The following is a 17,732-nucleotide window of genomic DNA, read 5'->3' as shown; positions in this document are numbered from 1 at the left end:
GTGTTTATAGTCCGATCCATTATTGTATCCCAGTAGTAAAGAGGTGGCCGCTTAGTCTGTCACGATCTGGTGAAGTGCCCGTCAGTGCAGAAACCTAACGAGGAGAAACCAGTCCACAGCATCATGGTAAGCACATACACATCTGTACTTATTCATTAGGATCTTATTATATGTATGTGCGCACTGCCCCCAGGTATACTATTCCATTTTTATGACAATGTTAAACAACACTGCACAATGAAAATACTTCTGAGACCCTTCTATTCACATTTGTAATTTGCACACGTGCCGACTACATAAACAATATGAATAGTGTTATATACACTCTATTATGCAAAATTATAAGATAAGTACCTTTCTTTAGGGCGCCCTTGCCGTTAATTTTATTCCTATCCAATTTAGAATTTTATTGTCCTATCCAATAACAGAATAAAATACATGTATATCCGATATTAGATAGTTTGAATGTTGATTACCTGAACTGGCACAGTGGTACTAGTAGTCGTCAGTCACTCAGTTTTTTCAGATAGCTCAATGTTAACATTGTACACATTCATAAAACTGCTTGAGCAACATCATCATCATCGCTCTGATTAAAAATCTTCAAACATAGGTTCATTCGTGACAGCTGACAGGTTGACACGTTCCCTTTCACTCCAGTATTCTGTCTAGACAACAGGGTCCACGTGCTAGAAAACATCAAAGGATTTTCACGGGGAAACTCGCTATAGTCCTTTTCAAAGTTTGCGGCAGTTCACTTTGAAGTGAAGACTGTCTAGCTGCAAGCTTTTGGGTTATAGTCTGTTTTAAATAACTTTAGAAATAATGAACTTAATAAGGGCGCCCCCATCGCCAGTTACCCGTGCCCTGTGCCCACTCTTTAGGTAAAATACGGTAACTATAACATGTATGTATATGATATAACTATATGTATATGATATTATTAGTTACACAGTATGATAGTGACGTAATACGGAAAGAATATTGGGTCTAAAATAAACTTGTATCGGGCGAGGCGAAGCCGAGCCTGATACATGTTTATTAGGTCATCTGACCCAAAGGGTCAGGATGACCTATAGTCATCGTGATTTGTCCGTTGTCGTCCCGCCGTGCGTCGTGCGTAAACTTTTTCCTTTTAAATGCTACTCCTCCTTTACCGCTAAGCGGATGTCATCCATATTTGGTGTGTGAAACATTATTGGGGAAGGACAATCATATTTTATATAAATGAGCTTGGTCCGACCCCTAGGGGCTGAGGGGTGGGGCCCCAAAAGGGCAAATTTTCCTATTTTAAGCTTAAAAATTCTACTCCTCCTTCATCCTTGGATTGATTTCATCCATATTTGGTGTGAAACATCATTAGGGAAGGACAGTCATATTTTATGTAAATGAGCCTGGTCCGACCCCTAAAGGCTGAGGGGTGGGGCCCCAAAGGGGCAAATTTTCTTCTTAATTTTTGCTTTAAAATCCTACTCCTACTTCATCCTTGGATGGATTTCATCCATATTTGGTGTGAATTCATTGTGGAAGGACAATCATATTTTTTATTAAATGAGCTTGGTCCGACCCCTAGAAGCTGAGGGGTGGGGCCCCAAAAGGGCAAATTTTCTTAATTTTAGCTTTAAAATACCCTACTCCTCCTTCATCATCTTGGATGGATTTCACCCATATTTGGTATGAAACATCATTTGGGATGGACAATCATATTTTATATAAATGAGCCTGGTCCGACCCCCCTAGGGGCTGAGGGGTGGGGCCCCAAAAAAGCAAATTTTCTTATTTTAAGCTTTAAAATCCTACTCCTCCTTCATCCTTGGATTGATTTCATCCATATTTGGTGTGAAACATCATTAGGGAAGGACAGATATATTTTTTATAAATGAGCCTGGTCCGACCCCTAGGGGCTGAGGGGTGGGGCCCCAAAGGGGCAAATTTTCCTAATTTTTGCTTTAAAAGCCTACTCCTCCTTCATCCATGGATGGATTTCATCCATATTTGGTGTGTAAACATCATTGGGGAAGGACAATCATATTTTATTATAAATGAGTGTGGTCCGACCCCTAGAGGCTGAGAGGTGGGGCCCCAAAAGGGCAAATTTTCTTAATTTTAGCTTTAAAAACCTACTCCTCTTTATCCTTGGATGGATTTCATCCATATTTGGTGTGAAACATCATTGGGGACGGACAATCATATTTTATATAAAATGAGCTTGGTCCAACCCCTAGGGGCTGAGGGATGGGGCCCCCAAAGGGCAAATTTTCTTAATTTTGGCTTTAAAATCCTACTCCTCCTTCATCCTTGCATGGATTTCATCTATATTTGGTGTAAAACATTATTGGGGAAGGATAATCATATTTAATGTAAATGAGCGTGGTCCAACCCCTAGGTGCTGAGGGGTAGGGCCCAAATGGGCAAATTTTTCTAATTTTAGCTTTAAAAACCTACTCCTCCTTCATCCTTGGATGGATTTCATCCATATTTGATGTGAAACATCATTGGGGACGGACAATCATATTTTATGTAAATGAGCCTAGTCCGACCCCTAGAGGCTGAGGGGTGGGGCCCCAAATGGGGAAATTTTCTTAATTTTGGCTTTAAAAATCCTACTCCTCCTCCATCCTTGGATGAATTTTATCCATATTTGGTGGGAAACATCATTGGGGAAACACAATTATATTTTGTATAAATGAGTCTGGTCCGAACCCTAGGAACTGAGGGGTGGGGCCCCAAAAGGGCAAATTTTCTTAATTTTAGCTGGCCCACTTCCTGTTTTAAGGTTTCAGTCTCCGATCTCAATGAAAATTGGTCTATAGGGGTTTTAATTGATGCCGAACAACATGCAAACATGTTCGTAAAGATTTTGGTATTCCAAGATGGCCGCTGGCCAACTTCCTGTTTTAAGGTTTCAGTCTCCGATCTCAATGAAAATAGGTCTATAGGGGTTTTAATTGATGCCGAACAACATGCAAACATTTTCGTAAAGATTTTGATATTCCAAGATGGTCGCTGGCCCACTTCCTGTTTTAAGGTTTCAGTCTCCGATCTCAATGAAAATTGGTCTATAGTGGTTTTAATTGATTCAGAAGGGGGTACTTTAGGTAAGGACAATCATATTTTATAAAGGACCAAGGTAAGACACATGGGGATAGTATGACCAAGGTCCAAAATGGGAGCTTTGCTGAAATTTGGCTTTAAAATCTGACTCCTCCTTATATTAATCCTTGAATGGGTTTCGACCATATTTGGATGAAGGGCTACCAAGTTAGTTCAACAAATGACATTTTTCAGAAATTTACATATTCAACTAAGGAGTTCCTTGTATTGTTTATATTAATCCTTAACCAATACTTTATACTGTGACTTTGTTGTTTTGTTCCATGAGTCAGATGACCGTTAAGGCCCATGGGCCTCTTGTTTTAGACCCAATATTTTTCCGTATTAGATCACTAACAAACTGTAACGAATTTATCCTGTCGAAGATCTTTCAATGAAGTTATTTAACTGCAAAATGCATTATGTATGCAAACCAAACCAAAACGACTTCAAACATGTCATGGTCCATCTCTGTTAAACAATCCAAAAAAAGTATTGCCGATTTTGGTTTGCCTTGAAAGTGGTCATCAGCGCTATCACTCAAACATTTTGTTCTATCTCTTCGTCGTCGCGAAATGTTACTTGACCACCATCTTGTTGCTAATGACATTACGGGCAAAGAACGATAACTCTATCGTCCAAACCTGATACAATTTCTACTAACCTGATATGACTTTATCTTGGATATCAGGTGACGTCATTTTAACCAATAGGAATACAAGATTCTTGTCTGAGGCGGGATAAAACTATATGTATATGATATAACTATATGTATATGATATAACTATATGTATGTATATGATATATTTTGCATGCTGTTGCTTACAATGTTTCCAGCTCGTAGAAAGAAGAGATATCGACGTCTCCACAGAGGTAGAGTGTGTACTAACAAATAACTGTGTGACCAATGCATGAAAAAGTTTTACAATTAATGAATAATTGTGATCAATAGATCATAATGTCACATAACCCTTGAATATTTACAGTCAGTGGTGAATTGATAGTATGAACATTGTAGATTTCAGCAAAAGGCTACTCAACTTTATTTTTTGAATGATTGAGTACTGTCATATGCAATTTGGAGCTGGCTCGGATGAATATATAATTAGTAAATTTAGCGATCAAGGTAATTTTGTAAAAGTTTATCACCGCGAATTGATGTTTTCCACAATTCTTGCACAATTAAATTCATAGAGATCTCCAATCAGTTTTAAACCTCAAAAATTTATCTCCACCAAGATGTTTTGAAATAGAAATTGCGAAATTTTAAGTAGCCGCAAAGTTAATATAGTATTGTCTATTGTTACGATGTCTGAAGTCATTAGTACACATGAACCTGTAGAGTAACCACATTTAACTTTGTAGTTATTAAATTTTAATTAGTAATACCTGTAAAAGAAATAAACTCTAGGGAGTGAAAGATATGAAAATAAATCAGAAAAATTCAAATTAACATTATTTTAATCATGAAAATCTTCCGTTTGTCTGCTGTGGGTTTTTGAGTGTGTTTGTTAACAATGAGTGTTAATTTCTGTAATTTTAGATTTTACTGCCGTACTGCCCCATGAGATGCTGGTATACAATCCCTTATCACTCAGAAACTGATTTGTCACTAGAAACTGTTATAGATTATAAAGATTAATAATATTGACATCTAGGTTATGTAATCGGGAGATCAGTTTACGTCTTATAAAATGATTCAGCCAGATATGGATGGTTATGGATGGTTATATACGATACCGCCTTCACCCACGTGAATGGTTGGACTTTACGAATGGTTGAGCTGACCCCAAGGATGGGGGCTGAGGGGTGGGGCTAAAGAGGTCAATTTGGTTATTTCCATATAAACACCTTCTCCTCTGATAGAAAGCATGGTATAGCACTCATATTGCATTGGTTGCATCCTTATGGGGTGGGGATTCAAAATTATACAAATGGTTGGGTTGTCCCCTAGTGGGTTTGAAAGGTGGAGTCAAAAGGGATCAATTTGGCTATTGGTTATCAAAGCCTCGGTAGTATATCAGTACAGATTTACCACCTTACTTTAGTGTCTACTCAGACAATACTTGGGTACGTAGCATGACAGTAAAGAAACCAATTTACAATTATGTGCTCATAATTTATTAATGGTTTGAACATGATTGTGCGATGATATTTTAATCCTAAATTATACTGCGATAATTGCATCTCTGTATCAATAAATCAATAAGATTGTAATTGTAATGAAACATTTTCTTACTCTGTGGGTAATTTTCTGATTCCAAACATTGATGGCTTATATTGGCTGAGAAGGAGACCCAATTTGATATTCAGATCTTTATAAAAACTAGACATTACAAAACAATACTATCATTACCTACTGATTTAATGACTAATATATCATATGAATTTAAACATTTAAAAAGTAACTCAATCAAAATGGGAATGAATCGGGCATATTTTGATTAAATGAATATTTGTAGGACATTGTAAATGTTGAGCAGAACCGTAGCTGAGAGTGACAGGGGTTGGTTGTTGGAGACTCTAGCATTATCTGGTGTGGACCCTGGGTAATAAGGCAGCGTGATCAGCTTGGCCACACAGCATGGTCAGCTTTGCAACACAGTGTGGTCAGCTTGGTCACACAGCGTGGTCAGCTTGGCCACACAGCTTGGTCAGCTTGGCCACATAGCATTATCAGCTTGGCCACACCATCAACTTGATCACCTCAACATCACTCATCTTATTCCATTAATTTGTGTTATGTTGTGATTTTTTATAGATGGCAGTCCATCCAGTAGTGGAGGAGTTATCTCCCCTAACGACTCGGACAATAGTTCACGGCGAAGGGAGGGTTCCAGACTCAGACCTTATCGGTAAGACAAGCTTATAACATCATCCATTATAGACTCTGACCCATACAAAACATCGTTAGCCATCTTCATCAGTACATTTGACAGACCATTAAGGATGTACTCCTCTGAGAAGTCAAAATTTTCTTGTATTAAACTTTTTTTCTCATATAGATTTTTGGAAATAGGAGTTCATACCATGAAAGGAAATGGAAGAAAAAACATATGTCCGTGTGCTCGTTTTTGAGCTTTTGTTACTCAAAGATACCAAAATGACAAAATAGTGGATTTTATTGGAATTTAGCCGTTTTAACCACATACACTAGGATTTAAAGCCATAATTCCCTAATGAGGTTTTTGATATGTATGGATGTTTGTAGAATTTATTTTCAAGTAGTATTCATTGAAAATATACCAGTTATGATTAATAAGAGTCATATTTTTTTTCGAAATAACAACATATGCTACCCCTACCCCTTCATTTTGAGCTCCAAAAAGCACCATTTTCAGCCATTTTTTGTCAAATTTAACCCTTTATGGAAAAAGTTCTGGTATTAAACTTTTCTCAGTAGTTTGCATATCAATAGGGAAAGGGTTGTTCTTTCTAAATCAGGCAGAAAAATGGGGGGTCCGTGTGTGCTTACTTTTTTGCTCCATTTAAATATTTGTTATTTTTCAATATTTTTAACTAAAAAATAAAAGTGCTCAAATTACCATTAAATGTAGAAATAAAGTGATAAAAGTGTATCATTTCACACATTAATGTTCAATATTTTAATTAAAATGAACCCAGTGAAGATTGACAGCAAAAATTAACTCGATACAGCTGAAAATGTTGACGCGCGAAAATAATTTAAGTAAAAATAATTTAAGTAAAAAATCGGAAAACGGTGGCTCTACTTAAAGCAAAAAAAAAACACAATTTCAAAATGGCCGCCAAATGGGCCATTTCTTAAAATCGCTGTGTAAAAAATCTACTAAAAATAGAAATGTAATTTTTTCACAAAATTTGCTACAGACCACATGCTATAGATATTGATAAATCGTATTTGAAAATCTCATAACGTTTTTGATCTATGTCGAAACGAGACTACTTCAAGTACCGTGTACTAACAGACCATAAGTGAAATGGTGGTATTATTTGACAGACCATTAAGTGATGTGTATTATTTGACAGACCATTAAGTAATGTGTATTATTTGACAGACCATTAAGTGATGTGTATTATTTGACAGACCATTAAGTAATGTGTATTATTTGACAGACCATTAAGTGATGTGTATTATTTGACAGACCATTATAAGTAATGTGTATTATTTGACAGACCATTAAGTAATGTGTATTATTTGACAGACCATTAAGTAATGTGTATTATTTGACAGACCATTAAGTAATGTGTATTATTTGACAGACCATTAAGTAATGTGTATTATTTGACAGACCATTAAGTAATGTGTATTATTTGACAGACCATTAAGTAATGTGTATTATTTGACAGACCATTAAGTAATGTGTATTATTTGACAGACCATTAAGTAATGTGTATTATTTGACAGACCATTAAGTAATGTGTATTATTTGACAGACCATTAAGTAATGTGTATTATTTGACAGACCATTAAGTAATGTGTATTATTTGACAGACCATTAAGTAATGTGTATTATTTGACAGACCATTAAGTAATGTGTATTATTTTTGACAGACCATTATAAGTAATGTGTATTATTTGACAGACCATTAAGTAATGTGTATTATTTGACAGACCATTAAGTAATGTGTATTATTTGACAGACCATTAAGTAATGTGTATTATTTGACAGACCATTAAGTAATGTGTATTATTTGACAGACCATTAAGTAATGTGTATTATTTGACAGACCATTTAGTGATGTGTATTATTTGACAGACCATTAAGTAATGTGTATTATTTGACAGACCATTAAGTAATGTGTATTATTTGACAGACCATTAAGTAATGTGTATTATTTGACAGACCATTATAAGTAATGTGTATTATTTGACAGACCATTAAGTAATGTGTATTATTTGACAGACCATTAAGTAATGTGTATTATTTGACAGACCATTAAGTAATGTGTATTATTTGACAGACCATTAAAGTAATGTGTATTATTTGACAGACCATTATAAGTAATGTGTATTATTTGACAGACCATTATAAGTAATGTGTATTATTTGACAGACCATTAAGTAATGTGTATTATTTGACAGACCATTAAAGTGATGTGTATTATTTGACAGACCATTATAAGTAATGTGTATTATTTGACAGACCATTAAGTAATGTGTATTATTTGACAGACCATTAAGTAATGTGTATTATTTGACAGACCATTAAGTAATGTGTATTATTTGACAGACCATTAAGTGATGTGTATTATTTGACAGACCATTAAGTAATGTGTATTATTTGACAGACCATTATAAGTAATGTGTATTATTTGACAGACCATTAAGTAATGTGTATTATTTGACAGACCATTAAGTAATGTGTATTATTTGACAGACCATTAAGTAATGTGTATTATTTGACAGACCATTAAGTAATGTGTATTATTTGACAGACCATTAAGTAATATGTATTATTTGACAGACCATTAAGTAATGTGTATTATTTGACAGACCATTAAGTAATGTGTATTATTTGACAGACCATTAAGTGATGTGTATTATTTGACAGACCATTATAAGTAATGTGTATTATTTGACAGACCATTAAGTAATGTGTATTATTTGACAGACCATTAAGTAATGTGTATTATTTGACAGACCATTAAGTAATGTGTATTATTTGACAGACCATTAAGTAATGTGTATTATTTGACAGACCATTAAGTAATGTGTATTATTTGACAGACCATTAAAGTAATGTGTATTATTTGACAGACCATTAAGTAATGTGTATTATTTGACAGACCATTATAAGTAATGTGTATTATTTGACAGACCATTAAGTAATGTGTATTATTTGACAGACCATTAAGTAATGTGTATTATTTGACAGACCATTAAGTGATGTGTATTATTTGACAGACCATTAAGTGATGTGTATTATTTGACAGACCATTAAGTAATGTGTATTATTTGACAGACCATTAAGTAATGTGTATTATTTGACAGACCATTATAAGTAATATGTATTATTTGACAGACCATTAAGTAATGTGTATTATTTGACAGACCATTAAGTGATGTGTATTATTTGACAGACCATTAAGTAATGTGTATTATTTGACAGACCATTAAGTGATGTGTATTATTTGACAGACCATTAAGTAATGTGTATTATTTGACAGACCATTAAGTAATGTGTATTATTTGACAGACCATTAAGTGATGTGTATTATTTGACAGACCATTAAGTAATGTGTATTATTTGACAGACCATTAAGTAATGTGTATTATTTGACAGACCATTATAAGTAATGTGTATTATTTGACAGACCATTAAGTAATGTGGATTATTTGACAGACCATTAAGTGATGTGTATTATTTGACAGACCATTAAGTGATGTGTATTATTTGACAGACCATTAAGTGATGTGTATTATTTGACAGACCATTAAGTAATGTGTATTATTTGACAGACCATTAAGTAATGTGTATTATTTGACAGACCATTAAGTGATGTGTATTATTTGACAGACCATTATAAGTAATGTGTATTATTTGACAGACCATTAAGTAATGTGTATTATTTGACAGACCATTAAGTAATATGTATTATTTGACAGACCATTAAGTAATGTGTATTATTTGACAGACCATTAAGTAATGTGTATTATTTGACAGACCATTAAGTAATGTGTATTATTTGACAGACCATTAAAGTAATGTGTATTATTTGACAGACCATTAAGTAATGTGTATTATTTGACAGACCATTAAGTGATGTAATATTATTTGACAGACCATTAAGTAATGTGTATTATTTGACAGACCATTAAAGTAATGTGTATTATTTGACAGACCATTAAGTGATGTGTATTATTTGACAGACCATTAAGTGATGTGTATTATTTGACAGACCATTAAGTGATGTGTATTATTTGACAGACCATTAAGTGATGTGTATTATTTGACAGACCATTAAAGTAATGTGTATTATTTGACAGACCATTAAGTAATGTGTATTATTTGACAGACCATTAAGTGATGTGTATTATTTGACAGACCATTAAGTAATGTGTATTATTTGACAGACCATTAAGTGATGTGTATTATTTGACAGACCATTAAGTAATGTGTATTATTTGACAGACCATTAAGTAATGTGTATTATTTGACAGACCATTAAGTAATGTGTATTATTTGACAGACCATTAAGTAATGTGTATTATTTGACAGACCATTAAGTAATGTGTATTATTTGACAGACCATTAAGTAATGTGTATTATTTGACAGACCATTAAGTGATGTGTATTATTTGACAGACCATTAAGTAATATGTATTATTTGACAGACCATTAAGTAATGTGTATTATTTGACAGACCATTAAGTAATGTGTATTATTTGACAGACCATTAAGTAATGTGTATTATTTGACAGACCATTAAGTAATGTGTATTATTTGACAGACCATTAAGTAATGTGTATTATTTGACAGACCATTAAGTAATGTGTATTATTTGACAGACCATTAAGTAATGTGTATTATTTGACAGACCATTAAGTGATGTGTATTATTTGACAGACCATTATAAGTAATGTGTATTATTTGACAGACCATTAAGTAATGTGTATTATTTGACAGACCATTAAGTGATGTGTATTATTTGACAGACCATTAAGTGATGTGTATTATTTGACAGACCATTAAGTAATGTGTATTATTTGACAGACCATTAAGTGATGTGTATTATTTGACAGACCATTATAAGTAATATGTGTTATTATTTGACTGACCATTAAAGTAAATGTGTATTATTTGACAGACCATTAAGTGATGTGTATTATTTGACAGACCATTAAGTGATGTGTATTATTTGACAGACCATTAAGTGATGTGTATTATTTGACAGACCATTAAGTGATGTGTATTATTTGACAGGACCATTAAGTGATGTGTATTATTTGACAGACCATTAAGTGATGTGTATTATTTGACAGACCATTAAAAAGTAATGTGATATTTTTGACAGACCATTAAAGTGATGTGTATTATTTGACAGACCATTATAAGTGATGTGTATTTATTTGACAGACCATTAAGTGTATGTGTATTATTTGACAGACCTTTAAGTAATGTGTATTATTTGACAGACCATTAAGTGATGTGTATTATTTGACAGACCATTATAAGTAATGTGTATTATTTGACAGACCATTAAGTAATGTGTATTATTTGACAGACCATTAAGTAATATGTATTTATTTGACAGACCATTAAGTGATGTGTATTATTTGACAGACCATTAAGTAATGTGTATTATTTGACAGACCATTAAGTAATGTGTATTATTTGACAGACCATTAAGTGATGTGTATTATTTGACAGACCATTAAGTGATGTGTATTATTTGACAGACCATTAAGTAATGTGTATTATTTGACAGACCATTAAGTAATGTGTATTATTTGACAGACCATTAAGTAATGTGTATTATTTGACAGACCATTATAAGTAATATGTGTATTATTTGACAGACCATTAAGTGATGTGTATTATTTGACAGACCATTAAGTAATGTGTATTATTTGACAGACCATTAAAGTAATGTGTATTATTTGACAGACCATTAATTAATATGTATTATTTGACAGACCATTAAGTAATGTGTATTATTTGACAGACCATTAAGTAATGTGTATTATTTGACAGACCATTAAGTAATGTGTATTATTTGACAGACCATTAAGTAATGTGTATTATTTGACAGACCATTAAGTGATGTGTATTATTTGACAGACCATTAAGTAATGTGTATTATTTGACAGACCATTATAAAGTAATGTGTATTATTTGACAGACCATTAATGTAATGTGTATTATTTGACAGACCATTAAGTGATGTGTATTATTTGACAGTTACGTGATGTGTATTATTTGACAGACCATTAAGTATGTGTATTATTTGACAGACCATTAAGTAATGTGTATTATTTGACAGACCATTAAGTAATGTGTATTATTTGACAGACCATTATAGTAATATGTATTATTTGACAGACCATTAAGTAATGTGTATTATTTGACAGACCATTAAGTGAATGTGTATTATTTGACAGACCATTAAGTAATGTGTATTATTGGATCTGACAGTAAATCATTATTTTGACAGACCATTAAGTGATGTGTATTATTTGACAGACCATTAAGTGATGTGTATTATTTGACAGACCATTAAGTAATGTGTATTATTTGACAGACCATTAAGTGATGTGTATTATTTGAACAGACCATTATAAGTAATGTGTATTATTTGACAGACCATTAAGTAATGTGTATTATTTGACAGACCATTAAGTGATGTGTATTATTTGACAGACCATTAAGTATGTGTATTATTTGACAGACCATTAAGTAATGTGTATTATTTGACAGACATTAAGTAATGATGTGTATTATTTGACAGACCATTAAGTAATGTGTATTAATTTGACAGACCATTAAGTGAATGTGTTTTATTTGACAGACAATTGACCATTATGTAGTAATGTGTATTATTTGACAGGACCATTAAATTAAGTAATGTGTATTATTTGACAGACCATTAAGTAATGTGTATTATTTGACAGACCATTAAAAGTAATGTGTATTATTCACAGACCATTAGTATTAGTATTTCTTGACAGACCATTATGGTGAATGTGTATTATTTGACAGACCATTAACATGATGTGTATTTATTTTTGACAGACCATTATAAGTAATGTGTGTGACAGCGCTATTATTTGACAGACCATTTAAGTCAATAGTGTATTATATGACAGACCATTAAAGTTAATGTGTATTATTTTGACAGACCCATTATACGTGAGTGTGTATTTACCAGACCATTGACAGACCTAATTAAGTAATGTGTATTATTTGACAGACCAGACCCATTTAAGTGAATGTGTATTATTTGACAGACCATTATAAGATCTAATGAACATTAAGTGATGTGTATTATTTGACAGACCATTAAGAGTAATTTGATGTATTATTTGACAGACCATTAAGTAATGTGTATTATTTGACAGAACCAATAAGTGATGTGTATTATTTGACAGACCGATTGATAATTAATGTGTATTATTTGACAGACATTAAGAATGTGTAGTTATTTGACCATTAAGTAATGTGTATACTATTTTGACAGACCATTAAAGTCCGTTGTTTATTATTTGACAGACCATTAAGTAATGTGTATTATTTGACAGACCATTAAGTAATTATTTATTTATTTGACAGACCATTAAGTGATGTGTATTATTTGACAGACCAATTAAGTAAATGTGTAATTATTTGACAGCACCATTAAGTGATTGTATTTATTTGTAGACCAATTAAAGTAATGTATTATTTTGACAGACCATTAAGTGATGTGTAATGTCTTTGTATTATATTAGACAGACCATTAATGTAATGTGTAATTATTTGACAGACCAATTAAGTGTGTATTATGTGACAGACCATTAAGTAATGTGGTATATTTGACAGACCATTAAAAGTAATGTGTATTATTTGACCAGACATTAAGTAATATTTATTTATTATGACACACGACCATTAAGTAATGTGTATTATTTGACAGACCATTAAGAACTGTGTAATGTGACCATTATTTGTGTAATTTGACAGATCATTATATGTAAATGTTGTATTATTTGACAGACCATTAAGTGGAATGTGTATATATTTGACAGAATCATTATAAGTAATGATGTATTATTTGACAGACCATTATAAGTAATGTGTATCTTATGATCTTGACTAGACCATATAAGTAATGTGTATTATGTGACAGACCATTAAATAATTATGTATTATTTGTCAGACGCAAAATAAAGTTATGTGTAATATTTGGACAGACCTTTCATAAGGAAATGTGTATTATTTGACAGACATACTTATAAGTAAAGTGTATTATTTTGACAGACCATCTAAGTATTCCCAACCCATTGACGATGATTATAAGTAATGCTGTCAATCATATTCACAGACACTTATATAGTAAAGTTGTATGGACTTTCAATACAGACCCTTAAACAATCAATATGAAAACATAATTGACCGACCATCTAAGTTGAAGATGTATTATTTGACAGACCCCATTAAATGGATGTGTATTACTTTGACAGACCATACGGGTTTCCATTTTCTTTATTTAACAGAGGACAATGATGACTCTGGTGTCTATAATTATGGACAGTGTTGCCACAGTTAAGAGTACACACACAGGTGAAATACATCTAATGTTGTTTTCTCTCATCTTGGGGCAAACATTTTAAAAAAACTTTTCCACAGATGGTGGTTGTCTTTATGAAGTCACGCAATTTAAAAGGTGATTCAATACAAATCAAACTGGCCACCAAGGGCCCCTAAGTTTCTGATAAGACTTTCTCAGCAGAGTTTGGATTTCTCCCTAGTCCTAACTCAGATTAAAACTTGAATCATAGAAATCAGACATGAAGTAGAGATGTAGAGACAAAAATATTCAGGCAAACAAAAGTTAAGTGTTAGTTTTTTTTTTTTTCAATAGGAAAATTTATTATACTGGTGGCCAACCTAAGTGCAAATAGTCAAATATTTTATATAAAAATTGTGTTATTTTTTTTGTACAGCATACTCTGAAATGCTTTGTTTCCGTTTGCATACAATGTCATGTAGAAAATTGTAAGTTTATTTGGATGAAATGAACTTCTTTAGCTTTGAATAGCTTAAGTCATTTCTTTTAGATTTTTAACGGAAAATTTTGTTTGAAATAAAACTAACACTTTTTGGAAAAAAACGAAAACGAAACTTTGCTCTTTGTCATCTTATTTCACCCTGTTACTGGTTTTGTCCACAATTTTACCCCCATTTAAAAATACTCCCATGACATTTCCTGTCTATGTGTAAATCAGGTTCAAAATTAAAATCTTGGAAAACTGTTTTTGAGTGACTTCAAAATAGAGAGTGCATGTAGTAACGGAACACTTCTTTGTTAGTATACCTAGTTATACATTTCCAGTTTATGATTCCAGAGTCCGATATAAGTAAAAATCGGTGTACAGTAATAATTTTTGATACTTAATATCATGGTAACACCTTTTAAAATATTGGTTGCCATGGTAACAGAACAGAGGCCTCTGATTGGCTGAAATTTCAATGATGTCAGAATTAAGTGAAAATTGGTATATCTGTGTTACAAGGTATGCTGAATAACATGGTAACACTTTCAAAAAGATTAGTTGCCATGGAAACAAAAGGAGGCCTACGATTGGTTGAAATTTAGATATTGTCAGATTTTAGTGAAAATTGGTATATATGGGTTATAAAATATGCTGAATAACATGGAGTCCCTTTTTAGACAATTGGTTGCCATGGAAACAAAATGGAGGTCTCTGATTGGATGAAATTTAGATATTATCAGATATTAGTGAAAATTGGTACATATGGGTTATGGGGTAGGCCGAATGAGAAAAGTAACAGTTTTAAATACATTGTTGCCATTGTTTCGAAATAAAAGCCGTCTGATTGCTCAAAATTAAGATTGTAGCCTTTGTGGTGCTGGTATTATTTTTAAATTATACATACTTTATTTGAAATTCAAATGTACCTCTGTTTCCCTCTTTAATCGTTTTTAATTCAATTTAAAATAGTTTCTATCTACATAAGAGAGATGGATAATCTTAATTTGTATCTTTTGAGTTTAAGTTGCTGACGAAAATATATTTCTTTCCAATAATTATTTGATTTCTGATATGAAAAGAGAAACTATTTGTTTCACCCAAGAGCATATCTAGTTGTTAGGTTTTTTTATACTGGTAGGGAAGATGCATGAATAGAAATGCAATAATTTTAGAGTACATATGTTAACTAACAAAAAATTTTATCACTAACTGTTGTTTTATTATGGTGTCTATGATCAATTTTTAATTTATGGTCAACTAGGGCAACTGTTGATTTTTTTAGAAAATTCTCGTCGCTACATTTCAGCCTATGAAATGCTGTTTTCCCGGATTTCAATTTTTTTGAAAAAGTATCTGTTATAAGATTATACCTAAAGCATGTTTTTAAAATGGTTTAAAAGAGTGGACAAAATCGATAACATGCCAAATATTTCGAGCAAACCCAATATCCTCAATTTTTATCCTGACAAAAATCTGAGGTTTTTTTGCTTCAAAATCAATTTGTCGTAAAAATAATTCATAAATATCATTATAAATGGATATGAAATAAAGAATGAAGTATATTTTATTAACAAAAATAATTAAAAAATAAAAATTATGTTCCAAAGATGGACACAAGGGGTCCCCTTGCCACATACCCAAAGCAATTTTAGAAAATATCATTTCAGGCCCTTTTTAAAACATACAAAATAAATAAACAGCACATAAAAAGTAGTTATTTACCTAGACCTTTAACACTGCAAAATTTGAAAAAATCGACACGTGGGCGGATTTTGCAACCCCACCTTTAGTATGAAAACAAAGGAAAATTAATTATTTCTGTTGTTAGTTTGGCATGAGAGTTTCGAATCTTTAATGGATTATTTTTATTAGTGTTGTAGTTTTTGCAGTTGTTACTGTAGAATATGTGTTGTTTGTACTACAGACAGGAACTGGGACCATAGTGACGACACCTTTAGATATCTCCATGACGACCAGACTAATCCTGGCGGTACTCATTTTAGCTACCCCACAGATTATAATTACAACAACAAATATAATGTTTATACATCAGATTCACATAACTTATTTAGCAGGTCTGGGGCCGATTATCACAGTAAATATGATAGTCATAAATATAATCATGATTACAATGTTAATGGGAAACGTGAGATTGTTAGTGATATTCATGCTGAGACAGATGGTAAATCACACAGCACAGAGAGGAAGGAATTTCAAAGAGATTATCGCAAAATTGATTATACTTCTGATTATATGAGAAAATATCGGAAAAGTTATCAGAATGGTCTTGGTCGTCATGGAGATCACAGGGAATGTCCTAATGGTTTCCAACGCAATGGTGGACAAATTACATGGAAGGATTTACGAGGTATCCATATGTTGGACATGATGAAAGGCCTTACATTTCAATAATGCTACACATCATTGTAATTAACATCTTTGTAATTAACATCGTTTTATTTTGATTTTAGCTTCTTAAAATTGTGAAATAATGTATGTTGGAAAGGTTACTGAATAATACTTACATAAGAACAAGAGTTAAATGCTAGGTAATGTTTTTTTTTTATGTTTTGTGAAGGAAATGGATCATGTGTGAATATTCCTACAAGTTAATGGTTTGTCTGTATAACCAGTACTTAAGTATATATATATTGTCTTTTTATGTTTTGTGTAAAAAAAACGATATCCACTCTTAGACTAATGCATTGATATCAAAATTTGTGTTTATAATGATTATTTTAAGGCTTTAGGAGTTGTTATTTCAAGGCTTCAGAGGTTCTTTTAATGCTTCAGAAGTTGCTATTTCAAGGCACCAGAAGTTGCTATTTCAAGGCAGAAGTTGCTATTTTACAGCAGCAAAAGTTGCTATTTTAAGGCTTCAGAAGTTACTATTTTAAGGTTTCAAAAGTTATTACAGTCGAAACTTGTTATCTCAAAATCACTTGACTCGAAATTCCAGTTG

At 32.3% G+C, this 17,732-nt stretch overlaps 1 long non-coding RNA gene across 1 annotated transcript; it reads left to right on the top strand.

Moving 5' to 3' along the window:
- The first annotated feature begins 3,910 nt into the window (after positions 1–3,910).
- On the top strand, positions 3,911–14,246 carry LOC138311892 (uncharacterized). Its single transcript, XR_011206781.1, has 3 exons — positions 3,911–3,966; positions 5,855–5,948; positions 14,237–14,246. It is a non-coding gene; the product is annotated as an uncharacterized lncRNA (long non-coding RNA).
- The last annotated feature ends 3,486 nt before the right edge of the window (positions 14,247–17,732 follow it).

This window comes from Argopecten irradians, unplaced genomic scaffold (genome assembly GCF_041381155.1).
Source record: "Argopecten irradians isolate NY unplaced genomic scaffold, Ai_NY scaffold_0147, whole genome shotgun sequence".
NCBI classification, from domain to species: Eukaryota; Metazoa; Mollusca; class Bivalvia; order Pectinida; family Pectinidae; genus Argopecten; species Argopecten irradians.
This window is presented reverse-complemented; position numbering and strand designations above follow the sequence as displayed.